Source organism: Hetaerina americana, unplaced genomic scaffold, assembly GCF_022747635.1.
Source record: "Hetaerina americana unplaced genomic scaffold, ioHetAmer1.1.p SCAF_100, whole genome shotgun sequence".
Taxonomy (NCBI): domain Eukaryota; kingdom Metazoa; phylum Arthropoda; class Insecta; order Odonata; family Calopterygidae; genus Hetaerina; species Hetaerina americana.
Window position 1 is genome coordinate 105,750 of NW_027286071.1, and position 13,030 is coordinate 118,779.

Genomic DNA, 13,030 nt, shown 5'->3' on the forward strand with positions numbered 1-13,030 from the left:
TCACTTGGCGCTAAACTTTTAAGGAGTTTTGCTACAAAAGAGAAAATGGACCGGAAGTTACTAAACACATTCAACTACTCCATAAAAATTCACATAATAAATGGAGTCTTGCTGATTCACTTTCAGCAGGAATCTGGGGCAAAAGGTAATTTTTGATAGCTTCAAAGGATATTCCGCATATTTTGAAATATATTTCCCATCGTGTGAAAATGACTGGCATCTCTTTCGTTTTCTCTTTAATGAGAATGTCTTCCCCTACAGATATCTAAAGGAAACTATTTGTTTTTAATCAGACAATTCGGTAAGAATTCTTTATTATTTATAAAGTTAAGACTTGTCAAACATAGAAGATATAACATTTCAAATGTTCATTCATATTTCATTCTTTGCCTGATTAATTTCATTTTTTAAATTTATCACATTGCTTAAATTTTACTATCATAGTAACTGTATTCCATTGCTTTTCCTTTTTCAGTTTTATTCCAAATTCCAGATTGCGACGTCCTTTCTCTTTCTTGAACGTTACCTTTACCTAGTATTTGTCCTTTGATCTCCTTGTCATATTCTAACATTCCATTATACCTGACGCACTTTTTGATACCACGTTTTCTTCTATGGCCTTCATAATATGATGAAATATTTTAGGAAGGAATTTCGACTAAATTTGCAATTACATACAATCCTTATACCTGGCAGTGGGATGTTGAAGGCTGTGATAGAGGGTAGAATGTTGGGCAAAAGAGGAAAGGGAAGGAACAGGATAGGGATGTTGGACGGGATGAAGGGAGGAAGTAAGTACTCAGAGCTGAAGAGGGACCTGAGGTAGAGTAGGTTGCTGGATTTTGTGTTTTGTTAGGAGTCACAAAATATTTATTTGGTAGTTGTGTCCATCCAAAAACGTACCTTAACCGGGATGTTATCTTATAATAATACATATTCACATCCAAGAAATACTAGACTGGTACGAAAATTTGGGTAAAAAACAGATTGTGGAAAATAGATAAAATGAGAGTCGACAGAGGATACGAATATTAATATTCGGGTAAAAAACAGAGCTTGTGACTGCCTAAATTGCAAACTAATAAGAAAAATATAAGATTTATTCAAAGGGGAAGATGAATGAAACTCGGAAAAACCATATGATCATTCTAATGTTGATGGCTTTATCACAATATCGTCTGAAACATTATAATCATAAATTTTATAAAAGTTAAAAATTGTATACTTAAAAGGTATTTTTTGTGTGAGTGAGTGTAACCATATTTTTTTTCGCCTATCCCTCAACACAAATTAAACTCGTGATCATGGGGTTTGGGAAGAAGAGATTTAATTTACACAAAGACTAGAAATTACCGGGACAAAAAAAAACGTGGCGAAAAAGCAGTAAAGAACAGTAAGAGAACAGGTAGAAATGGGCGCGCTAACGCGAAGGTTAAACAGAATTCGGAAATAAAAAAGGAAAACCTATAGACACTATCAGAAACATACCAGGAACATATTGATCACACGAGGAGAGAGATTCGAAAGGTATTAGGTCAGTAAGTTTAGATATAGAAAGAGAGGATGATATAGATGAGAATAGCTTGGAACAAGACAAACTTAATAGTCAAAGATGAAAAGTAACCAAAAGAAATGAAATCACCAACAAGGAGGAATGAACAGATAGCATCCTTGCAGAATCATTTAAGAGTTTAGGAACAAGTGAAAGGAATATTTTCAGTGGACTCATTTTTGAGGGAAGAGCTTGACCAGAAATCATCATTAGATCAGATTTAATTTCCCATCCCGAAAAAAGGGAAAATCAGCAATTATGGAAGACTAGAAATAACATAACTTGCAGAGGAATCTAAGCTTAATTTTGAAAGCAGACGAAGTAGTGTCGCGCCGAATGAATTTCAAGGAGCAGTTAGTTCGACAGAATGCGGAGAACGAAGTTACTGAACCTGTTGCAGAAAGCTGAATAAAACAAACTGATAACAATAACGAGGAAAAACCTACCCCCAGATTGGCTTATTGCTATATATATAAGTATTTTTGTTGCTTCAGACCTCAAAAGGTACTAATAATCTGTCAGTCGGGCCGAAATAAAATAAAAAAATGTTTCACAAGAGCAAATTAAATTAGGGTTTAGAATCGAACCTCCGTACGGAGAAGTGGGTAGGCTTCTTACTTCTGCGTCGCTATCGAATTGGATTACTGTCATATATATTGATGTGCGGGTTCTTGTATCATCCCAAAGGCATCAAAGGAAAACAAGTTACAGATTGGAAGACAAACTTAAAGGATAATTCAAGGTTTTAATCGCAGTGTTCTGGACCTCAAAATTAAATATGAAATCGCAGAATTTAGAATTTGGCACTTAAAAAGACAATAAAATAATGATTTTGGTAACATTTAAATCACGTTATTTCATATTAACGTATTCGATGCAAGACCCCATAAAATTAGCCCTTCCGTTCAATCCATGACCCAATGTTCGCACGGGCTCAACATTTTGCAAATTTTGAATAGAGATAAGGTGTTTTCCGAGCTCGATGGCTTAGACCATAGCAGTGATTTCAAAAAAACAGTAAAACTTTACCTAAGAAATTCAATTGGATTGAAGTCTTCCTGCATTGAAGCTTGAAGAAGCAGTCGATAAACCGACGGACGTCTAGGTATTAATTAGGAATGCCTACCTTGTGCTCTGTACATTGAATGCCAACACACTAATTATGTCATATACTACGCTCAATGGGCATTCCTCTAGCGAATAATCACCACCTATTAGCGTGATGAAAGGCCACGTAAGGAATGTCGAAGCTAAAGCTTAGCTCGGGTATTGTGTGCATGCGAAATGCATTCATGTTTATTTGGAAAAAAGGGAAAAAATTTGTATGATTTTTGTATTTACAAAGCTCACCGAAATGGGAATGGATTTATAAATATTAAAGAAATAGTTTTAATATACTAAATACCGATAATTAGCTAAAATTTCTTACCCTGGGAGAATAGGAGTACTCTAATTGAAGTTTTCAATGCAGTACGCGTGAGAGACAACGCTTATGCTACTGCTCTCATATTCAAATACTGCCAATAACATATAAAAAAATCGAGCAGTCGGAAGTTTAATCGGATTTATAAGATGTTCCTTGCTGGCACACAAAAATGGAATCGAAGAAACCGGAAACATAAAATCAAGGTTTCGCTTTCGTGAAAATTTTTCGACGGAAGGACCAAGGACATATCTCAGAGTTTTCAAGAACATCACTCGTGGGGAAAGTGCCACGTAATATCACAATTGAATGAAACTTTCCCCAACGCAACTAACTCTTTGGCACGGCTGTCAGCGGGAGCTGAATAATTCTTTAAGTGCATACTGTGAACGAAATCGGCGCCCGAGAACTCTGCTGCCAAACAGGGTGGATTTAATGGGGGAAATTTAGGGAATAAAACCGCTGAAGTGTTAACAAAATTCACCAGAGAACATCCTGAAGGGATCATTGGTCAAAAACACCGATTTCAGTCAACTGAAAAACAAGAGCTACCGCAGCAATTTACCACTCTCGACTGTGGTTGATGGATAATGGCGAAAATCAAATATTTGTTTAGCGTACACAGTGTTAACCATAGCAACAAATAGACTTCGCAATTCCAAAGAGTTATTTCAAATCATTATGCCCCATAAATATATTCTAGAATTATAAATAATCTCATTTCCTAAGCGAAACGGATATCTTACCGGATCTGCGTTGCATTAGAATAGAATGGGAGTGGTACCCAAACCTACTTTTTGGGTAGCCTTGTCCTGAATAAAGTTTAGGAAATCGGTTCGTATATTTCCAATCATATTTTAATTAGGAGGGCTTTTCGATTTTTGGCTTTATACCTATATATTTGAGGTGGGGCGTGGTACCCAGTGAGCAGAGTCATGGGTAACCGGCTGGAGGATTGGAATTTGATTCCCGGTGATGTCTCTGAGCACCATCAGCTTCACCCAGGCTGTTAGATTTTTCAGGTACCATTTCTTCGTGGGAAACCACAGGCAGCACAGGGAAAGGTACTGCCCTTCCAATAATACCCTGATGTGTTAATTCCACTCGCTTCACTAAAGTTGGATTTATTTTAAGTGAACCCTTAAACCACGCATATAAAACCTACCTTTAGGTTGATTACTGCTATTTGTCTGCTCATATGCTATGCAATTAGCATAACACGAAAGTGAAATTCCGAGCTTTTGCTTGTCAATATTTGCTGCCATAAATACAAAGTACCAAATTGCATTCGAGTGAAATTAACACATCAGAATATGGGGGCCAGTCCCTTTCCCTGTACCGGCTATTGTTTCCCAGGAAGATCTGCTACCCGAAATATCCCACAGCTTGAGTGTAGCAGAGGGTGCCCAGATGCATCACGAGGAATCGAACCCAGTCCCTTCGGTCAGAAACCCAACACTCTACCCACTGCTCACTTGATAGCTTGATAGCCACGTTTCCACGAATAAATAACAATTTAGATTTCAGTTCGTGTCCATCTGTCATGCTAAACGACCTCCTCATTCGGCGTACCGAAAGCGCATGAAATACTTCAAGTTTCTCAAATTCGCCTGACTATAGAAGTGATAAATACGTGTACACCTAACAAACCTTCCTAAAAATCTTTTCTCTTCGCTATTATTCTAGTTGAAAGTTCCTTTTTCGAGGAAGATAGGGTAGCCATATTCGATTGTAAAACATACTAAATTATTAAATGCCGAATAAAGGTGGCTGGAAAGGTAATTGTGAAGCATTTAGTTATTATCTTAACTTTTATAATTTTTCGTTACTGCTTAATCAATGCGAGAATCTCGTTTCATTTTAGAGCTTATAAATAATTAAAAGTAAACACCACATTTATGTCAAATAATGGAACACAGAGGATATTATGTCTGTCTCCTTCAAAATTTGTGCTAAGCCATAAATTCGCGCGAATTTTAATAGCAAAAGGAAATTGCTTTTAGCGCATTTTTACGAAAACTACGATCGGTAGACGGTGCTGGTTTGCAAAAATCAAGATACATAAAATTTCATACATTTTACAGTAGCTTTAAACGAAAATACTAGGATAGGCTGAAAACTAATGCGCATATGCTTGTAAACAAAAACAAATAACAAGTTCGGGCCAAAAGCACATTAAAGTACAATTCTTAAGTTTCAAAATAATATATTTATTTTTCAACATAGTCACCGTTAAGGCTAACACATTTCTCTGAATGTGTAACGAGTTATTTCATTCCGTCACTGAAAAACACTTCTGACTTTACTCGAATCCAGGACTTGACAGCTCTGCCTTCACCTCATCGTCCGAGGTGTAATGATTTCCCTTGAGGTGTCTCTTGAGTTGAGGAAAAAAATAAAAATCGCAAGGCGCAAGATCGGGGGAATAAGGAGGGTGTGTAATCGGTTCAAATTTCACGTTTCGCAGAGCCTCTCCAGTTGCGCGCGAGTTGTGTGGACGGGCGTGGTCAATTGTTCAATAATGAAGCAGACACGTTCCTTGGATATTCCAATATAGTTTGCGATACACTTTACAGTGATTTGCCGGTCATTTTGAATCAAATCTTCGACGAGTTTGCGATGTTTATCGTCTGTGGCAGTGATCGGACGTTCGCGACGTGTTTCATCTACAATTATGGCTTTTCCAGGCTCGCAATCACGAAATTTTACTACCCATCGATTTAGAGTAGACCTATCAACATCATTGTCACCATAAACAGCCTTTAAACGACGATGGATCTCAGTAGGAGTCAATTTTTCAGCAATTTAAAATTTGATAACAAAACGCTGTTTAACTCGCGTTGACATATCACTAGAACACATCTCCATACTTCCGCTTCTTGAAATACAGGGTTCGTCCGGAAAATAAGTGTACTGAGCTCAGGAAAAAAAATTTATTACACTTTTACATATCTTAAGCTAATATTCCTCAAAATAGGACCCTTGTGAGTCAATACACTTGTTCCAGCGGCGTTCCCATTCCTGGAACGCTCCCGCGAAGGCATCATCGGGAACCTCTCGAAGACTCGTCGTCGACCTCTTCTCTGCCCTCCACGAACATCTTGTGCCACCGAAAGATCATGTTTCTGGACATGGCCGACTCCCCGTAAGCCTGGTTAATCATACCGACAGTTTCGGTAGACGATTTCCCAAGCTTTACCGCAAATTTGATGGAATAACGCTGCTCCAAAAACTTCGGCATCGCGTTCCGTGACGTGGGTCGAGCGTGGAGGTTCGCGTTAACAGAGCTCCTCACTACACCACAGCTCAGAGCCGACTGCCTTTTTCAGCGTCGCTTGCCAACATACCCCCCTCCAATCGCAGCCCGTCAGAGCGGTGCTGGGCGCGCCTGGAGCGGCGCGCCCAGCCCAGGAGTCAGTACACTTATTTTCCGGACGAACCCTGTACACTGGATGAAAATCAACGATCTCAAACCTACGCATGCGTGTTGAGGGGGAATTTAACTTCCACATGCCACAAGGAGTGCTTCTAAATGTCATTTTGATTGTGGTCTACAAGGATGGGTGCATTAGTTTTCAGCCTACCCTCGTATTTACACAAAAGGAGTAACTAATGCGGAATTTCCCATCAGTCGTACGGCTAATTTAGTTAGATTTTTCATGGCTCAATATCACTGATAAAACTAATCTGGTGACATTCCATTTTTTCCTCCTTTGTGTAAGTCGACGGGCCTTTAGGAACATATTCTACAAATCACATCAAAATCTCTACGCATTTCAAATGATGATTCATCGGCAACTTTAAGAGAGATCGAATTAGACCAAAGAACAAGCAAAGAGTATCTCCGCCAATGGGATGATGGGCGGGGAAGGAGGGAACCGCTTCACCGTGTCGATGCAATTGACGTGGGCGCTGCGGTGAATTAAAAAATCCTTTGTAGGTAATCGCAGACACAACGGAGAAAGTTACAGGGGGGACGACGACTAGAGGCGACGGAGATTGTGTAGCAAACACCCGAGGATGTTCTGCGTGAAAGCCCAACAGCGTACGCCCAGAATCGTGCTCGAGTACCCGGAGACCGCCGTTCCAAATGTTTTTTGCGACAACATGGATCAAGGCTCTTTCACTCGAGCAACCATCCCCCTCACACCCTCGCTCTTCACCGTGAACACGTGTGCTTTCCATTTCTTTCGCCCACGGTCACCAATAGATAGTAGGTTCACCGTCGTGCACCTATGCATTATGCATTAATGAGCGGTTTTCCCTCATCCCTGCCTGGGTAGTTGCGTCAGGCATATCCCGTAATTGAAGTGCCGACTTCGAGGAGAAATTATTGCTCGAAGAAAGGTGTAAGTTGCGAAAAGGTTGCGGCACGTTTACTTCCACAGGTGAGTTTTCCAAATGCGGCACCGCGAATCCAAAGTCTTTAGGAAGTTGAAATAAGAACTCAATGAGAACAGTAAAAAGCACAAAACATATTCCCCGATCTCAGGGGAGGATAGCTGCAAATAATAGTTCTAGGTACTTGGTTTGTGTTGATAACGTTCCTGGGTCTTAACTTTAATATTTTTGTATATATTTTGATTTTTTCGATGTATTTAACAAACTAATTTTATTGATATTTTCCCGAACAGCGGCCGACGATTTGACTTGGTAGAAAAGTCTCTAAATCTTTCACATCTTGAAAAAAATAAGCATTTTTCACATCATCTTGCAAAATTAATACTATCGTAACACTCCCGAATTTCACTATCACTGATGAACGATGAAGAAAGCTTTCCAACTTTCTTCAATTTCAAAGAATCACTTGGGTTATCAAATCACAAAACATGAGCGTTCACATAGGAAATCTTATCCCAAGAAAGGGTTGTGTCTTCTCCGCTCTGTTATCTTGCCCTGACGTGAAGAGCGACCTGGTTCCCTCTTCTTTGCGCCCCTAAACGTACTTCTTGAATGATCTATTGCGAGATTAAGGTAAGATCTAAATTCGGCTAAATTAATCTGTGAATACTTAGAGGAATTAGGCATACAAAAGGATCACATCACCGTTATTCCTTATGAATGTAATGAATGCAGTGAAATGCATGATGAGACGGAGGTATTTTTGGAATCCAATAGGGTTCTGCTCCGAGCCATTTTCCGGTCAAAATTGAAAAATTATCGCTGAAACCACTCATCCAAAGAGAAGTGCCAGCCAGCACATTATTCACCGTTTACATCATCCAATAAGAAAGGGACTACATAATGAGTTCACAATATGCATTAATGAAAAGGAGATCCAAAGGCTAAAGGTATTCTGAAGAAAAACGAGCAACGGAAGAAGCTGAAAATGCACATTGGTGGCGAATGCCTGCGAAGAAGGAACAGATGTCCACATACCATAGGATGCAGGAACTTTGAAATATCTTAGGCCGTGGATATGTGAATAACTGAATAAAAACTGAGTGGCTTATTTGACAAAAAAATTACGAGAGTACCCCCGAACAAAATGAAATTTAATCCAAGAAGCTCAACTAGCAAATTTACTGACAGATGGTGGGGTATCATTGCCGGGTTAGTGTGTCGATCTTTGCATGAGGAGAGATTCACGCATCAGAGATGCGGATATAGAATAATGAGTGGGTGTCGCCCTCGGGAACAGAACAACGAGCGAAGGTGTTGGAAATGAACGGAGAAAAGCCAATACAGTTGGCAAGGCAAGATAGAGGAAGCTGAGAGGGCGTGTATCGTTTGGATCAAGAATATGTGGAAATCTTTCTATATTCATGGAGTGTACTTAGGAGAAACGGGAAGTAGACGGTGAAAGGGAAGATGAAAAATCACAACCAGGATGGGCATGCTCTGGGCATGGTGGAACGAGTTGCCCAAAACAGAAGTAAGTTTCAGATTCCTATGGCCGAATCCCGCCTGTGGATAACAGAATGATATAATTAAAAGGCTCAAAAGGTTGTCTGAACCATAAGGGAACAACAGACGACGAAATATGAGGCCTGCGGTATAGCGAATATTTCTCCTGATCACGAAAACTTACTTCACCCTAGGTTACGTGACATTCTGACCCCCCCAGAGAAATGTTGTTGCTAATTTTATCGATAATGTTCCGTTTCCGTTGTTCCTGGATATTTCTAAATTTTATGGGAAGATCTTAAATACTTTATTTACTCCATGAAAGTGCAGATTTAGATTCAATGGCCCATGCTATGATAACAGAGTATGTCAGTTACAAAGGACGATACGGAAAGGCAAGGAAATCTTCAAGTCGGTACCAATATTAGAATGCGAAGAAGAAAACCTTGCCCATGGCATGAAAATGATTAAGTATGATATGTATCGATTGAAAAAAAAATTATTAAATTACAATATTCAGTCATTGCGAACCAATTATTTCCATGAGTTCTTATGAATCTTTGCGAGATGAGGTTTCCCTTGAAGGAGAAAAGTTGGAAAATGGCAACCGGCTCTCCTCGCAGCGGCCCCGGACGCCTTTTCTCGGTTAAATTAAAGAACATCTAGACCAAAAGTCCTAGACTTACCGAGGTGACACCAAGCACACTGAACAATAGTGAAAAATTGATAGAAGAAACCATGTCTAGAAACATTGTCCAGAAACCATGCTATGGAACAAATTCTATAGCTTTATTCTATTCATTGCAAAAATAGAAGTATAACCATTCATCTTTTTAATAGACGTTATCGTGTTAGGCAATGCAACTTTTTTCTTCAAAGATCAGTTTTTTTTAAGAATCAGTAATTGAACAACGTTCAAACTTCACACGCCACGAAAGTCCGCCTCTCTGCCGATAAAAGTATAATTATTGGACGCATTAAGTTTCAAATTCGACTCCAGATCATTCCCATCAACTTCTATCAAGAAATCCAAGTATATAGTTTATTGAAATCGCTAGCAGGTTTTTTCTTCTTTTACAAATTTAAAGTAAAATAAATAAATATCCAAACTCAAGAGAAGTGTCATCAGAAAGAAAATTAAAGAAAAATTCTCATTTTTATCGTTAGATTTTGTTTTCGCTTCAAAATTGAAAGAAGTTTTACAACTGTTTTCCGATATACTTAAAAATTTAGATGCCGTTCGAAAAGCGTTCCATAAATAACACGTCCTATAGCCATCCGAAGGTGAGAATTGACGAAGGATTTAATGTTGGGTATGGTGCGCCATGCGGGAACAAGAGAGGGACTTCCAACGGGATGTTACGATGCAAACACGAGAGGTAGATAGTAGCATTGGTAGCGTACTAATGTTATCGATATCCTGTGTGTGTTTTTTTGCTTGAATACTCAACTTTTTCACACTCCTCCCGCAAGATATGGACATACGTATCCTGTTATTGAATACTGTTCAATGAGAGCACCTTCTTCTATGCAATTAGCTTTCTTGCAGTGCATGAACGAACTAATATTTTTGTATAGGTGTCATGATTGGGATTGTGCATGCATGGCTGGTGACCTAACACCCCCCGCCACAAGCCCTTGCGGCGGCTTGCGGTGTATTTTGTAGATGTAGATGTCATAAATGGGTATGTAATGGGATTTTTCAATACCAACATTTTGAAATTTGACGCTCTGCGACACCGATTATCTCAAAAAGACAACATTTTCCACACATAGCATAAACACAAAATATTTTTACGACGTCAATATTTATTTTAATCCAACATTTTAATCACTCGCATCTTTAAGCCATGGTATACTGAAGACATGGTGGCCTCGAAACGAGGTTTAGAAGGCTCATGAAAGTTTTACGTTGTCAATAAAAGTAAATTTAAATTAAGGGAAATTGAAATACATAATTCAAATATTTTTTTCAGATTGGAGATGGCAACAATCAATCATCATTTTCATAAATAATTCCAAAAATATTCAGAATAAATTAATAATTTTCGTTGTATTCTTTGCATTCCGATAAGGAAATAAAACTACTGCTTTACAGTAACTTAAATTATCATAATTCATAATGGTACTTTCGTCTTTGGTGAACAGCCTCCCTGCTATAGTAATTAATACAAAAAAATCAGAAAAGACCAGATTAAGAGAGACGTGCATTTGATTTTAAATTGAACGAACAAATAAAAAAAGGCATAAAATTATTATTGCAAGATAAACGAAGACGAATTTAATGGAACTGCTTTCTTTGCGATTTGATCCCATTAGGCGAAGTACCGTAAAATCTCAATAATTGCTTTTATGTTTTTTAAATAAATTGTTTTTATATAGCAAGTGATATAATCGGGTGAACAGGAAATATTTTTTTGATTTTTTTAATGCTAAACGTGGTGATATATGGTAAGCATGGCTCACTTTTAAATGTGGCGGTTAGTATGGTGTTGGATGCGTGTACACTAGTGATTTTTCATCTTATAAAAGTAAAATAAGGGGGGCATCAGAAGTATATGTACTTGGTGTGTTTTTTTATCATTAATACGGAGGTACGCCACAAAGTGCTGCCCGAATCAATTACCTTGATCAGACCGCGAAATTTTTCCGAATGTTTCCCAGCTGTGAACCTTGATGCGCTGCAAACCTCTCTCCAAGGTAACGTATTTTTTCTGTCGCCGTCTCGGCCGCCACATTCCACCCTCAAGACTTGAAATACCATTGTGAACCTTAAAAAAAAAACATTCATCCAAATACCAGCTGTGACCGGTTGAACACACAAAAGGACATTTTTATTAAAATTTTCTTCATACAAAGTTCATTCATTTTTCGAAAACTTTGGAAAATTTAATTTACATAAAATACTTATTAAGATAAAATTTAATATTTTTATAAAAAGTAATTAAGTTTTCCAGGAATATAAAACATCTCGCAGCAAGTGTAAGATGACCTTGGAATAGTAAAACAAATTTCCCGTTACCAAACGTGGAAAGTGACTGAGAAAGACCAACTTCCTTGTTTTAGTGAATATATGGAATCTAGATTGCAAAATTTGCAACGGTAAGAGCTCTGTCTATCACCCTATCGAAGGTTATTTCAGCACTCTAGATCCATTAATCGTAATTCGTTGTAAGAGACACTGCATGTAAAAATACAATCATACAATTAAAAAAAATGTTATTACGCATGAAATCTAGAACGAAATACATTTTATCTTTAATGAGGTTTTTTCCATACACTTTCGTTATAAATTGTCCATAATTGTAAACAAAAACAATTTGGAGCGCATGATTAGAATTCAATAACTACACCAAATATATTTAAGCTACCGTTTCAATAATGGCAACACGTGAACTGCCTCCATGTTATATACTCTTATGTGCAAATATAACGCTTTGTATTGTTAACAAGAAACGCATGGATAGGGAAGATATGAATATTAAAAATATTCAGAAAAATTTTAAAACACTGTTCACGCGGATTTAGCATTTAGAAAACTCTATAGTCCCCTGCTGATAGCCTTCAATCATTTTTCTTGTGATTCAATTTTCGAATAAACCTTCAATACTGGTTAATATTAAATTACCCCGACAGATAGCGACTTAAATAAAATTATTAATCACAATTATTCGAACAGTTCAGGCATTAAAAAATGCGGAAATGAAATCAACGGGGAGTGAAAGGCGAACGTTAGAATCCCTACGCAACAAAATAGCAACGTTTGACCGTCAAGTTTTTCGACATAGAATCACGCTCATAATCATTATTATTATGCCGCAGTTCGTGCCAACTCTCTGTTCTTGACCATCTGTGAAGAAAACACCTTCAATGATGTCCAGGACTTCGCATGCATACCACCATTAATGTTTTCGAGTTTTTGACTTCTGTTTATTAAAAAAAGTTCTAATTAATCATGGCACTCATCGCGTATTACACTAGGAATAAGAAGCTATGGAAAATAGAAGTTAGTTGCCAATTCTGTGCCACTTAGAAGGTTGGTTCTCGTATAGCTTGCAGCTGATGACACACTTATAAGCGTGAGGTATTTTCCTATTACCTTCAATGTGGCACAAACGCTTACGGGCATTATGCTCATGAGCCATAGGGTTACACTGAGACTGTTGAATTTGGCAGCCAAGTTTATTCCTTAAATAATTGATAACTGG